The 14,672-nt window shown below is 39.3% G+C and overlaps 1 pseudogene; it reads left to right on the top strand.

Moving 5' to 3' along the window:
- Positions 1 to 5,853: 5,853 nt before the first annotated feature.
- LOC126095233 (5S ribosomal RNA) lies at positions 5,854 to 5,971 on the top strand (annotated as a pseudogene).
- Positions 5,972 to 14,672: the final 8,701 nt, after the last annotated feature.

The raw sequence follows: 14,672 nt of genomic DNA, 5'->3' as shown, positions 1-14,672 counted from the left end.
TTTCAATAAACAGGGACATATTCCCCACTTTTTGTGCTCCAATAGTAACATTTTTCTGCTGATTACCTTCTTTTCCCTGCTGCAGCAGGGCATGTAACTCACATGAAAAGAAATCATTGGTCAGTAGAATTTAGATAGTTTACTTATTTGAAACTGAAATAAAGCAAAACTAGGTTTACACCTCAGTCGGGTTCTACGTGCAAATGAGTTCTGTAAGTGCTTCAGTACTACAATATGGGGTCCCAGATGATAATGGAGACATTTTAGAGCAAATTTCTCCATGCTATGTCACTATATAAATTACATTTTCGTCTCACACTGGATATTATGTGCGTATTTTGCGTGTGCAAGCAGGGTAACTTGAAATTTTCAAGTTCGTTCGAGATCGAGCTCCTAGGAACATATAGAGAAAATTTCAAGCATTTGCTGAGCATAGCCGTCTTGAAATCTGTTGCTGGATTTTGGTTCGCCGGTGACGGCGAAAATATGATAAAAAAACGCTTTTTGCGAACCGCCCATGAACTAATGGTGCCTCAATAATTCCTACCATTCTCGCCACAGACCACATCACGCGCAAAAAGAGCCAACCGATTTGCTGCATTTGTCTAAACAAGAGACAGTGAGTAATGTTCATACTTGAGCCTATATTGTAGGACAAGGACGTTGAGACAACGCTTCTGTTGGGTATACAAACGGTCCCTAGCTCATCGTCTATCTAAAACTCTTGACCCTACCATTTTATCACCATTGAAAACGAGGTATGAGAACCGGAAAAAACCCGCATTTGCGCACGGCGTTTTGGAGCATGCTAAGTTCAAAATGGTTCAAATGGCTTTCAGCACTATGGGACTTAACATCTGAGGTCATCAGTCCCCTAGAACTTAAAACTACTTAAACCTAACTAACCTAAGGACATCACATACGTCTATGCCCGAGGCAGAATTCGAATCTGCGACCGTAGCGGCCGCGCGGTTCCAGACTGAAGCACCTAGAACCACTCGGTCACTGAGGCCGGCTGAGCATGTTAGGTACGCATGCTGTTCCATGCGCACCGGTTTTGGAAGCTTGCTACAAAATCACAGAGTAGTTGTTGTTGTGGTCTTCAGTCCTGAGACTGGTTTGATGCAGCTCTCCGTGCTACTCTATCCTGTGCAAGCTTCTTCATCTCCCAGTACCTACTGCAACCAACATCCTTCTGAATCTGTTTAGTGTATTCATCTCTTGGCGTCCCTCGACGATTTTTACTCTCCACGCTGCCCTCCAGTACTAAATTGGTGATCCCTTGATGCCTCATAACATGTCCTACCAACCGATCCCTTCTTCTAGTCAAGTTGTGCCACAAACTCCTCTTCTCCCCAATCCTGTTCAATACCTCCTCATTAGTAATTTGATCTACCCATCTAATCTTCAGCATTCTTCTGTAGCACCACATTTCAAAAGCTTCTATTCTCGTCTTGTCTAAACTATTTATCGTCCATGCTTCACTTCCATACATGGCTACACTCCATACAAATACTTTCAGAAACGACTTCCTGACATTTAAATCTATACTCGATGTTAACAAATTTTTCTTCTTGAGAAACGCTTTCCTTGCCATTGCCAGTCTACATTTTATATCCTCTCTACTTCGACCATCATCAGTTATTTTGCTCCCCAAATAGCAAAACTCCTTTACTACTTTAAGTGTCTCATTTCCTAATCTAATTCCCTCAGCATCACCCGACTTTATTCGACTACATTCCATTATCCTCGTTTTGCTTTTGTTGATGTTCATCTTATACCCTCCTTTCAATACACTGTCCATTCCGTTCAACTGCTCTTCCAAGCCCTTTGCTGTCTCTGACAGAATTACAATGTCATCGGCGAACCTCAAAGTTTTTATTTCCTCTCCATGGATTTTAATACCTACTCCGAACTTTTCTTTTGTTTTCATTACTGCTTGCTCAATATACAGATTGAATAGCATCGGGGAGAGGCTACAACCGTGTCTCACTCCCTTCCCAACCACTGCTTCCCTTTCATGTCCCTCGACTCATATCACAGAGTAAAAATGCATTTAAATTTGGTATTTGTCTTGTTGCTCTTACCGAGCGAGGTGGCGCAGTGGCTTGCCCACTGGACTCGCATTCGGAAGGACGACGGTTCAATCCCGAGTCCGGCCATCCTGATTTAGGTTTTCTGTGATTTCCCTAAATCGCTCCAGGCAAATGCCGGGATGGTTCCTTTGAAAGGGCACGGCCGATTTCCTTCCCCGTCCTTCCCTAATCCGATGAGACCGATGACCTCGCCGTCTGGTCTCCTCCCCCAAACAACCCAACCCAACCTTGTTGCTCTTACGGTGGTTGGAATGGCGCACTGTATGGAAATATGCGTCATTGAGACAGGAACTGACTGATCGACTGCGTTTGCCCCCTAGTGGATTTGACTGAATCTCAGTGGTGGCAGTGTCTGCGTTCAAGTTTGTTGTGAAATACGCTGAAGTTCATTTACAGTGTCTCCTACTTAGAGTACAATCACTACCAAATCTTTATTAATCTGTGAATGTCTTTCTGAGATCGCAATTATTCTTACGAACGACGAATTCGTTGAGATACACTCATGCTCATAAATTAAGGATAATTGCAGAATGTGGTGCCACACAACGTGGCACTACGCAAAACTGTCGCTAATAGCATAGGAACATAGGGAACACACACGACACAGATCTGTAAGTCCACGGTATTGGTGATAAGTCGCGAAAACCGTCCCGAAACACATGTGCTACAAAACGGCACTGTTTCTGGCGCATGTATCCCGACATCAATACGGGATATGATCGCCATGCACACGTACACAGGCCGCACAACGGTTTGGCGTACTCTGGATCAGGTGGTCGAGCAGCTGCTGGGGTATAGCCTCCCATTCTTGCACCAGTGCCTGTCGGAGCTCCTGAAGTGTAATAGGGGTTTGAAGACGTGCAGCGATAAGTCGGCCGAGAGCATCCCAGACGTGCTCGATGGGGTTTAGGTCTGGATTACGCGCACGCCACTCCATTCGCCTGATATCTTCTGTTTCAAGGTACTCCTCCATGATGGCACCTCGGTGGGGCCGTGCGTTATCATCCATCAGGAGTAAGGTGAGACCCACTGCACCCCTGAAAAGGCGGACATACACGTTCAAAATGACGTCCCGATATACCTGACCTGTTACAGTTCCTCTGTCATAATCCCACCCCACACCATCAAACCACGACCTCCATACTGGTCCCTTTCATGGACATTAAGCGGTTGGTATCTGGTTCCTGGTTCACGCCAGCTGAAAACCCGGCGAGAATCTCTGTTCAAACTATACGTGGACTCGTCCGTGAACATAACTTGGGACCACCCTTCCAATGACCGTGTACTGTGTTCTTGACACCAGGCTTTACGGGCTCTCCCGTGACCAGGGCAGTGGAATGCACCTTGCAGGTCTCTGGGCGAATAAACCATGTCTGTTCAGTCGTCTGTAGACTGTGTGTCTGGAGACAACTGTTCCAGTGGCTGCAGTAAGGTCCCGAGCGAGGCTATCTGCAGTACTCCGTAGCCGTCTGCGGTCACTGATGGTGAGATATCGGTCTTCTTGTGGTGTTGTACACTGTGGACGTCCCATACTGTAGCGCCTGGACATGTTTCCTGTCTGCTGGAATCGTTGACATAATCTTGAGATCACACTTTGTGGCACACGGAGGGCCCGTGCTACGACCTGCTGTGTTTGACCAGCCTCCAGTCGCCCTAGTATTCTACCCCTCATAACGTCGTCAGTCTGTGTCCTTTGAGCCGTTTTCTACACACAGTCCCCATTAGCACGTCTGAAAACTTCTGCACACTGACTCGCTGAGCCGTACTCTGACATGCACCAACACACCTCTGCGTATGTAGACTGCTGCCAGCGCCACCGTGTGACGACCGCAGGTCAAATGCACCGCATTGTCATACCCCGAGGTCATTTAAATCCGCAAACCGCCCACCAGAGCGTTGTTTCACCTTATGTCAGCTTTATCCTTAATTTATGAGCGTGAGTGTATTATTAACTTATTTCGAATGTCATCAAAGTACTACAAGACCGCAGAAATGTGTGCAGGAAGGTCGCTAAAATTCAACTCATCCCACCTTCAGGAATATAGTCAAAGGTTTCGCTAGTCAAGAAATTTTATCAACGGATACCATATATGAAATAAGGATGTTGTAGCGAGCAACTTGAGTGTGGTTTTGGGAAGATTGCCTCGTGATCTAGGCTCTTCCTTGGCTTGAATTATACTTTATAAGATCAACACAAAAAGTAACTTCAAATCTTCAGTTATACTCTGATGTAACTTTTTTTAAAAAAAAGCGTTAAAAAGCAGATAACACGATAAAATTGCAAAACATGCATCCAAGCGATTATTTGTGAATCATTGTTTTGCCTTGATATGTTTGTCTATATCCAACAATATTATGTTAGTTGGTTTGATTTTATAATATTTCGTATGTCTAATTGTTAATAGTAACCTAATAATAGTAACCTAACATACTGGTGTATGAATAAAATCTGTACGTCCTATATAGGCGGTGGACAAAAACATGGAAACGCCACACACACGCCTAATACGATGTAGGAGAACAGTTGGCATTCAAAACAGCTTCTAGTCGTCTCGGAATGATTAAATACAGGTCTTGTTTGGTTTGTAAGGGACTCTTCCTGCAATATAGTGGCATGTCGAGGAATCATTATGTTGAAGGATGGCGATCACGCAGCCTTCTCTGCAAAGTAGACCACAAAGGCTCAATAACATCGATATCTGGTGACTGGTAACCAGGGAAATGCGACACTTCCTCCTCGCCTCACAAAATCAGTCCTGGGCAATGCGCGCTGTGTGAACAGGGGCCTCTCCTCCTACAATACAGCATAGCCATCGGGGAACAAACATTGTTCCCATGGAATGAACCTGAGCAGCTAAACTGGGCACAAAATCCTTCGCAGTAATGCGACGTTGAGCAGTACGCATGGTGCCCATGGAATACCACGATATGTCTGCGCAGATCACCACCGAACGCCCGCAAAGTTTCACTCTTGGGTCGAAAACACTGCCAGAACTTGGAAACAGTGTGAAACAAGACTCATCCGACCAAATGCCTTTCTTCCACTGCTCCATAGCTCAGGTTTCATGGCTTAGGCAAGACGTTCTCCTGTTACAGGAATATGCATGACTGACGATAGTTTTGGAATTTCATCGGGTCCTGCAGTTCCCTGCTTCCGGAGCTCTACTCGTGGTTTTTGGTGTTGACAGGGTTCGAAAATGGGACATTCACTTCTGCAGTGACTTTTGTAGCTGTCGTCCTCTTATTTTTCGTTGCAATCCTCTTCAATGGTCATCCGTCATGATCACGCAACACACATTTTTTCCGCGTTTTGGCTCAGCGGATGATGTTCTTTCGCTTTCCTTGTATGCTGTATAAATCTTCAATACGGTACCTCTTGAAACACCAAACATGTCGGCTACCTTGGTTATAGAAGTGTCCAATATACGAGCACCAAGCGTTTACGAACGTACGAATTCACCTATCTCTGTCACAACGCACTCAAAACTGCACAGAACACAATTCCGTCCACGACTGCCTCTTGAAACTTATTGAGAATATTGCAGAGGCGCCGTTCGTGGTCAGATACCTGAATTTACGGTTAAACATTCATTTCTCGCTGTGTTGTCAAATTTTCTTCGAACCCCTGTATTTCTTAAGTTAATAATTTTGTTGGTTGCAGTTGCTGGAGTTATTCATTTGACTATACAGTTTCAGGAAGTTCAAACAAGTGTCATCCACAAGTATTTCAATAACATAATGTACTTCATACAAAATAGGCAACGGCCTTGCCGTAGTGGATACACCGGTTCCCGTCAGATCACCGAAGTTAAGCGCTGTCGGGAGTGGACGGCACTTGGATGGGTGACCACCCGGGCCGCCATGGGCTGTTGCCATTTTTCGGGGTGCGCTCAGCCTCGTGATGCCAATTGAAGAGCTACTCGACCGAATAGTAGCGGCTCCGGTTACAGAAAACCATCATAACGACCGGGAGAGCGGTGTGTTGACCACACGCACCTCCTATCCGCATCTTCAGCTGAGTAAGATACGGCGGTGGGATCGTCCCGATGGGCCACTTGTGGCTTCAAGACGGAGTGTGCATACCGAATCATATTATAATTACTATCATCACAGATTTCTGAGCATTGTCCGAAGAATAATCCAGGTCGGTTTATTGTAAATGTTCCTTGATTTAGTCGACCTGGCGTTGCATCAATTTTAACTCCTAATGCAGGGATTGCTCATGAGTGGAGAACATCTGATGCTCTTGTTAATACTTGTACTTGTGTATTTATTGGGAGAATTGTTCGGTTATCTACATCTAGAAGTCGAAATCCATCATTTTCTAGATCTGGTTCTGGTGTTATATGTGTCGAATTCTACATCTATAAAGTCTGAATATTCGTATCTTCAGTATCATTGTCGTCCAATGGTTTTGATTGTAATTATTGCGTCTACTGAATCATCAAGTAAGTATAATAGTCGTAATGATGGTAAAGCAATAAAAATTAGGGTAATTGCTGGTAGTGCTGTTCAGATTGTTTCAATTAAATGTCCATGAAGCATGTTTCGGTTTGTGTAGGCAATAAATAATATATAACTTAGGGCATAACCTACAATTACTGTAATTAATAATAATATGACCATAGTATGATCATGAAAGAATGATAGTTGCTCCATTAATGGTGAAGCTCCATCTTGAAGGGATAAATTTGATCATGTTGCCATTTGGATATTTTTCTAATAAAAGATCAAACCTTTATTTGTAGAGCTTAAATCTACTGCACTAATCTGCCATATTAGAATCTAGAAGTTAATGGTAATTCTGAGTAACTGTGTTCTGCAGGCGGGTTATTTTGTAACCATTATGTTGATCTTCTTATATTAGCTCTAAATATAATTGCTCGGTTTGTAACCATTATTTCTCATATAATTACAATGAATATAATAATTCCTACAATAGAAATTGTAGATCCGATTCTTGATACTACATTTCATAATGTATATTCGTCTGTGTAGTCTGAATATCGTTGTGGTATTCCTGCTAACCCTAAGAAGTGTTGAGGGAAGAATGTTAGCTTTACTCCAATAAATATAATTGTAAATAGGATTTTTGATCACGTGTTGTTTATAGTTAATCCTGTAAATAGTGGGTATCATTGAATAACACCCCCTATAATTGCGAATACTGCCCCTATAGATAATACATAATGGAAGTGGGCTACTACATAATATGTATCATGTAACACAATATCAAGTGATGAATTTGCTAATACTAATCCTGTCAATCCACCAACTGTGAATAGGAAAATAAATCCTAGAGCTCATAATAATGGTGGACTGAACTTGAATTTAGTTCCATATAGTGTAGCTAGTCATCTGAATACCTTAATTCCTGTAGGCACAGCAATAATTAGTGTTGCTGATGTGAAGTATGCTCGTGTGTCAACATCCATTCCTACTGTAAATATATGATGTGCTCATACAATAAATCCTATTAATCCAATTGATAACATGGAGTAAATTATACATAATGTTCCAAATGATTCAATTTTTCCTCTTTCTTGACATACAATGTGTGAAATAATACCAAATCTGGGTAGAATTAAAATATAAACTTCAGGGTGCCCGAAGAATCAGAATAGCTGTTGGTATAAAATTGGGTCTCCTCTTCCTGCAGGGTCAAAGAATGATGTATTTAAATTTCGATCTGTTAATAGTATGGTAATAGCTCCTGCTAAAACTGGAAGTGAAAGAAGGAGAAGAAGGGCTGTAATAGCTACAGATCAAACAAATAAAGGTGATTGATCTAAAGTTATACTTTCTGATCGTATATTAATTGCTTTGTAATGAAGTTCACTGCACCAAGAATAGATGATACACCTGCTAAGTGGAGTGGGAAAATAGCTAGATCAACAGATGCACCCCCATGTGCAATAGCTCCTGTTAGAGGAGGGTGAACTGTTCATCCTGTACCAGCACTATTATCTACTATGGAAGACGTAAGAAGAAGGGTTAATGAAGGTGGTAGTAATCAAAAACTTATATTATTTATTTGTGGGAATGCTATATCTGGTGCACCAATTATTAATGGTACAAGTCAATTACCAAATCCACCAATTATAATAGGTATTACTATAAAGAAAATTATTACAAATGCGTGGGCTGTAATAATAACATTATAAATCTGGTCATCTCCAATTAGAGATCCTGGTTGTCCATGTTCAGCATGAATAAGTATTCTTATTGATGTTCCTACTATTCCTGCTCATGCTCCAAATAGGAATTATAAAGTACCAATGTCCTTATGGTTTGTTGAGAATACTCATTTTTGCGGTAAGATGGCTGAATTTTAGGTGTTAGACTGTAAATCTACTTATGAGATATTTTCTCTCTTACCGTATTTTGGTCTTATATTCAATTATGATTATAGACTGCAATTCTAGAGGTGTAAAATGTTACTAAGGCCTAAAAGATTATTCTTTTAATTATAACTTTGAAGGTTATTAGTTTAATTAACTTAAGTCCTTAGTATAATGAGATTAGGGTTGATGTTGAAATCAATCCTATTGTTGAAATTATTACTGTTATAGGAATAATAATACTTGATTTTTGAGACTTTATCTTTATAGATCATGAATTTTCTGTATATGACATAATTAAGGCTGAGAATCTACACTCCTGGAAATTGAAATAAGAACACCGTGAATTCATTGTCCCAGGAAGGGGAAACTTTATTGACACATTCCTGGAGTCAGATACATCACATGATCACACTGACAGAACCACAGGCACATAGACACAGGCAACATAGTATGCACAATGTCGGCACTAGTACAGTGTATATCCACCTTTCGCAGCAATGCAGGCTGCTATTCTCCCATGGAGACGATCGTAGAGATGCTGGATGTAGTCCTGTGGAACGGCTTGCCATGCCATTTCCACCTGGCGCCTCAGTTGGACCAGCGTTCGTGATGGACGTGCAGACCGCCTGAGACGACGCTTCATCCAGTCCCAAACATGCTCAATGGGGGACAGATCCGGAGATCTTGCTGGCCAGGGTAGTTGACTTACACCTTCTAGAGCACGTTGGGTGGCACGGGATACATGCGGATGTGCAATGTCCTGTTGGAACAGCAAGTTCCCTTGCCGGTCTAGGAATGGTAGAACGATGTGTTCGATGACGGTTTGGATGTACCGTGCACTATTCAGTGTCCCCTCGACGATCACCAGTGGTGTACAGCCAGTGTAGGAGATCGCTCCCCACACCATGATGCCGGGTGTTGGCCCTGTGTGCCTCGGTCGTATGCAGTCCTGATTGTGGCGCTCACCTGCACGGCGCCAAACACGCATACGACCATCATTGGCACCAAGGCAGAAGCGACTCTCATCGCTGAAAACGACATGTCTCCATTCGTCCCTCCATTCACGCCTGTCGCGACACCACTGGAGGCGGGCTGCACGATGTTGGGGCGTGAGCGGAAGACGGCCTAACGGTGTGCGGGACCGTAGCCCAGCTTCATGGAGACGGTTGCGAATGGTCCTCGCCGATACCCCAGGAGCAACAGTGTCCCTAATTTGCTGGGAAGTGGCGGTGTGGTCCCCTACGGCACTGCGTAGGATCCTACGGTCTTGGCGTGCATCCGTGCGTCGCTGCGGTCCGGTCCCAGGTCGACGGGCACGTGCACCTTCCGCCGACCACTGGCGACAACATCGATGTACTGTGGAGACCTCACGCCCCACGTGTTGAGCAATTCGGCGGTACGTCCACCCGGCCTCCCGCATGCCCACTATATGCCCTCGCTCAAAGTCCGTCAACTGCACATACGGTTCACGTCCACGCTGTCGCGGCATGCTACCAGTGTTAAAGACTGCGATGGAGCTCCGTATGCCACGGCAAACTGGCTGACACTGACGGCGGCGGTGCACAAATGCTGCGCAGCTAGCGCCATTCGACGGCCAACACCGCGGTTCCTGGTGTGTCCGCTGTGCCGTGCGTGTGATCATTGCTTGTACAGTCCTCTCGCAGTGTCCGGAGCAAGTATGGTGGGTCTGACACACCGGCGTCAATGTGTTCTTTTTTCCATTTCCAGGAGTGTAATATGTATGTAATAATAAAGTGTAATTGTAGTTAATATGACTATAATAGTTATAATAGTTGTGCTGTTTTCTATTAATGATTGTATTACAATTCATTTTGGTAGAAATCCAAGAAATAGAGATAGGAGAGATAGGAACATTATGAACTTAATTTCAGTTTTTTTATTTCTGGCTGAATAAATTTGGTTTATGAAAAATAGGTTTATTTGTTTAAATAATAAAACCATGATTAATCTTAGTAGTGAGTCAATAATAAAATATAGCTCTCAGATATTTTCTCTGACTGTTAAGGATCTAATTATTCGCCCTAAATGTCTAATTGGAGAATATGCTAGAAGTTGGCATAGAGATGTTTGATTTAAACCTCCTATTGCTCCAATAATGATTCTTAAAATGATAATTGTTCAAATGAAGGTTCTTAGTTGGATACAATATGATAATACTATTATTGGAGCAATTTTTTGTCATGTTATTAATGTTAGACAGATATTTCATCTTGAAGCTCCTATTACTTCTGGAAATCAGAAATGAAAAGGTGCAGCTCCAATCTTTAATAATAATCTAGATCTGATTATTATTGAAGGAATAAATTCTGTTTCTCATCCTATTGGATACTTTATTTGAATCAGCGAAACTGAAAATAATAGTATTGTCGATGCTATTCCTTGGACAATAAAATATTTAATTGATGTCTCATTTATTATTATATTTTTATTACTTGTTAGGAGTGCAATAAATGAAAGTAAGTTGATCTCAAGTCCTATTCAAACTCCAAATCAGGAATTTGATGAAATGGACAGGATCGTTCCTATCATTAACGTTGATAGGAAGAGACGTTTTGTAGAGTTTTTGGTCATTAAAAAGGAGAGGATTGATACCTCTATAAATGGGGTATGAACCCATTAGCTTGTTTAGCTTACCTTTTTACATTAAGGTGTATGATGCACATTAGTTTTTGATACTAAAGGAGGTAGTTTAATTCTATCTTATGTAATTTGTTTAATGAAGGTAATTTTTATTTACTTAATTTACCCTATCAAGGTAACCCTTTAAACAGGCACTTCATTTATTTAATATACAAATTAAAAGTTTTTTTTTGAAAATCGATTATGTATTATTTTGGTTATTCTGAATTAATTTATCTCGATTCAGTTAATTGTTTATATATATATATATATATATATATATATATATATATATATATATATAATTTATATTAATATATTACATTTAATTAAATTTAAATACTTATTATTTCATTATTATTACATGATTATTTTAATACATTTATTTATCAAGGATTATAGCTACTTATGTTTTTAGCTTAAAATAAGTTATTGTATTATAATATATATAATAATATGTAAATTAATACTAAATATTATTATAATTGGATATAATAAATAAAATTGATAATTTTAAATATAAAATATTATATTAATATAAAGAATTATTTTAATTATAATAATATAATTTAAAAAATTATCTATAATTAGATTATTTAACTAATAAATATTTAAGTTAACTTAATATAAACTTAATTTTATATTAATAACATATTACATTAATTTACATAATTTTATAAAATATATTTATTATATTATTTAATCTTTTTTATTATTACTGAAAAGAAAGATTAAATAGAAAAGAATATAATACATTTATTGTTATATATGTTCCATATTAATCTTTATTTATATACAATAGAGAAGTTGTTGTGGTCATGTGGGGGTGCATTTATTTTTTTGTTAGTGATTGTGATTTTTCTTTTTTTTCTTTATATATTTGAATCTTTTATTTTTCTTGGTTTGATTAATTTTTAAATTTCTTATTTTTGTTCTAAAAATTTTTATTTTTGTTTGTTTATTCACTTTTTCTTTGTATTATATGTAAGTTTTGTTAAACTAAATGTTGTTTTTGCAGTAATTTGATTTCATTATCAAGTTATTTTGGATTTAGCAATTGATTTAGTATCAGCATAATTCGTGGCAGCAGCTGCGGTTATATGATTGATACAAGTGACTATTATTGGTTAAAACAGTTGTTTATATTATTAGGGTTAAAATATAAATTTGTAAGGTGAAATGTTAAAATTTATTTGTAGCTCTTTTTATGAATCTGTGAAATGTAAATAATAAACTAGGATTAGATACCCTATTATTTTAAATGTTAATTATATTTACCAGGGTACTATTAGTTAAGGTCTTTAAACCCAAAGAATTTGGCGGTATCTCATTCCATTCAGAGGAACCTACCCCGTGATTGATAATACACGATTTACTCTACTTAATTTATTTGTTTGTATATCTCTGTAATCAGAGAATCTTTTTAGAGTTATAATTCTCAAGATTTATAATTATAAAATATTTCAGGTCAAGGTGCAGGTTATAGTTAAGAGGAGGTGGGTTACAACAGATTTTTGTTTATAACAGATTTGACAGTGAAATACTGTTAATGAAGGTGGATTTGATAGTAATTTGATTTATTTAATTTAACTGATATTGGCTCTGAGGTGTGTACACATCACCCATCGCTCTCAGTATTGATTATTCTATTTTTATTATTTTAAGGTAGCTTCAATTTAGATGAGATAAGTCATAACATAGTAGATGTACTGGAAAGTGTATCTAGGAAGAGGTTCAAGATATAACTTACTAGTAAAGTGTTTCACTTACAATGAAAATTTTACTGTGCAAATCAGGACATCTTGATTATTTATTTTATTATATTTATTTTTGTTTATTTAATTATTTAATGTAAATAATTTTGTTGAATTTTGTCTTAGTATATTTTACAGAATTGATTTGTTAAATTATAGTTTATTGGTAATGTAAGTGTTTTATGAAATATTATTTTAAATTTTTTTAAAGTAGATTTTATTTATTGTACCTTTTGTATCAGGGTTTATCAAAATTTTGGTATTTATTTTACTTGTCTCGATTTAGGTTGATTTATAAATAATTTATAGTTAATGTATAATAATTATTATTAAATTATTTATAGAAATGAGATGTTAATCGTTTCCTAAGGTATGCACTACAGAATTTTGCTGTCTTTTGCATAATAATGAAATCTATGAAAATAAAGTACTGAGAGCATATTTATCAATTCCTTGGGATATAATAGATTTTGTGAGTAAGCTGTAAAAATAATATAGTTCATGGTGTTTGACACAGTTGGAATCCATGTTAAACCTAAGTTATAATTTGTGTAGGTCAACACAGGTCAGAAATATTGTCAACGCATTAGAATATGTCTTAAGTGGAGAGGCTGAGAGGGATACCTTGCGTATAGAGTACATTTAGTGGCCCAATGACGATTGGTTGATGCTGTCTTCATATTACATCTGTTTCTGACAAAGGCTGTCTCGTAAGAATTCCGTACAGGATTCTGTCGATCGTGATTTAAGAATCAGAAGGCACAATTGATGGGACTGTGGACTTATTTTAGAGTAGTACGGTATTCAAATTGGTGGGTGAATATCCTGATTCCGGCAGCCCAAACTAGCTTTATGTGAATGCAACATCTCAAGAAAGTGAGAGTGTACGTACCTGGTCTTAACAACTCTTCTGAGAATTTCAGATGGATATGTACACACCAAGCAGTCATGGCCAAAGATATGTGTGTTCAAGTTGCATCTTCGGAAGCTGTGTCCCTCTCGCAGAAGATTTCGCACGGTCGTGTCTCCGTTGATGATTTAGTTCTGTCGATCTGCTGTAGAAATATGCAGGTCTGCTTTCTAGTAACATGTACGTAATTTTTTAAGGAATATGAGAAATTTATTCCACTTTGCAGTGTTTGACGCAAAACTTAACCAAATCGCAGCATTTATTGCACTAACATAGTGTTCCAGCATGTATAAAGTACAGGGTGACAATTATTGAAATACATGAAAGAGGAAAAACGTGAATTAGTTGCCAACTAAGGCGTTCACACACTTTGTTCAACATCTAAACGTTACTACAGATATTCGGATTTGGATTATGACATTGGCGATGATGTGGCGTAGACGAATAGCGAAATTCTGCAACACTCGCTGAAGTGTCGGAACATCGATGCTGTCGATGATCTCCTGAGGTGCTGCTTTCAGCTCAGTAATGGATTTGAGGTTATTGCTGTACACCTTGTCTTTGATATAGCCCCACAAAAAGGAGTCGCATTTGTTCAGATCCAGAGAATATGGCGGCCAATGGAGGTCCATGCCAGTGGCCTCTGGGTACCCCAGAGTAGAATGCGGTCCCCAAAGTGTTCCTCCAGGACATGAAAGACTCCCCTGCTTCGATGAGGTCGAGTATGAACCACATCTTATCGAAATCAGGGTCACATTGGATAATGGGGATGAAATCATCTTCCAAAACCTTCACGTACCGTACGGTAGTCACCGTGCCATCGAGCAATATCGCACCGATTATTCCGTGGCTGGACATTGCACATCACACAGTCACCCGTTGAGAGTGAAGAGAGTTCTCGATCGCGAAACGCGTATTCTCAGTCCGC

Source organism: Schistocerca cancellata, chromosome 1, assembly GCF_023864275.1.
Source record: "Schistocerca cancellata isolate TAMUIC-IGC-003103 chromosome 1, iqSchCanc2.1, whole genome shotgun sequence".
NCBI lineage: Eukaryota > Metazoa > Arthropoda > Insecta > Orthoptera > Acrididae > Schistocerca > Schistocerca cancellata.
The sequence above is the reverse complement of the archived record's forward strand: the minus strand, read 5'-3'. Positions and strand labels throughout refer to the sequence as shown.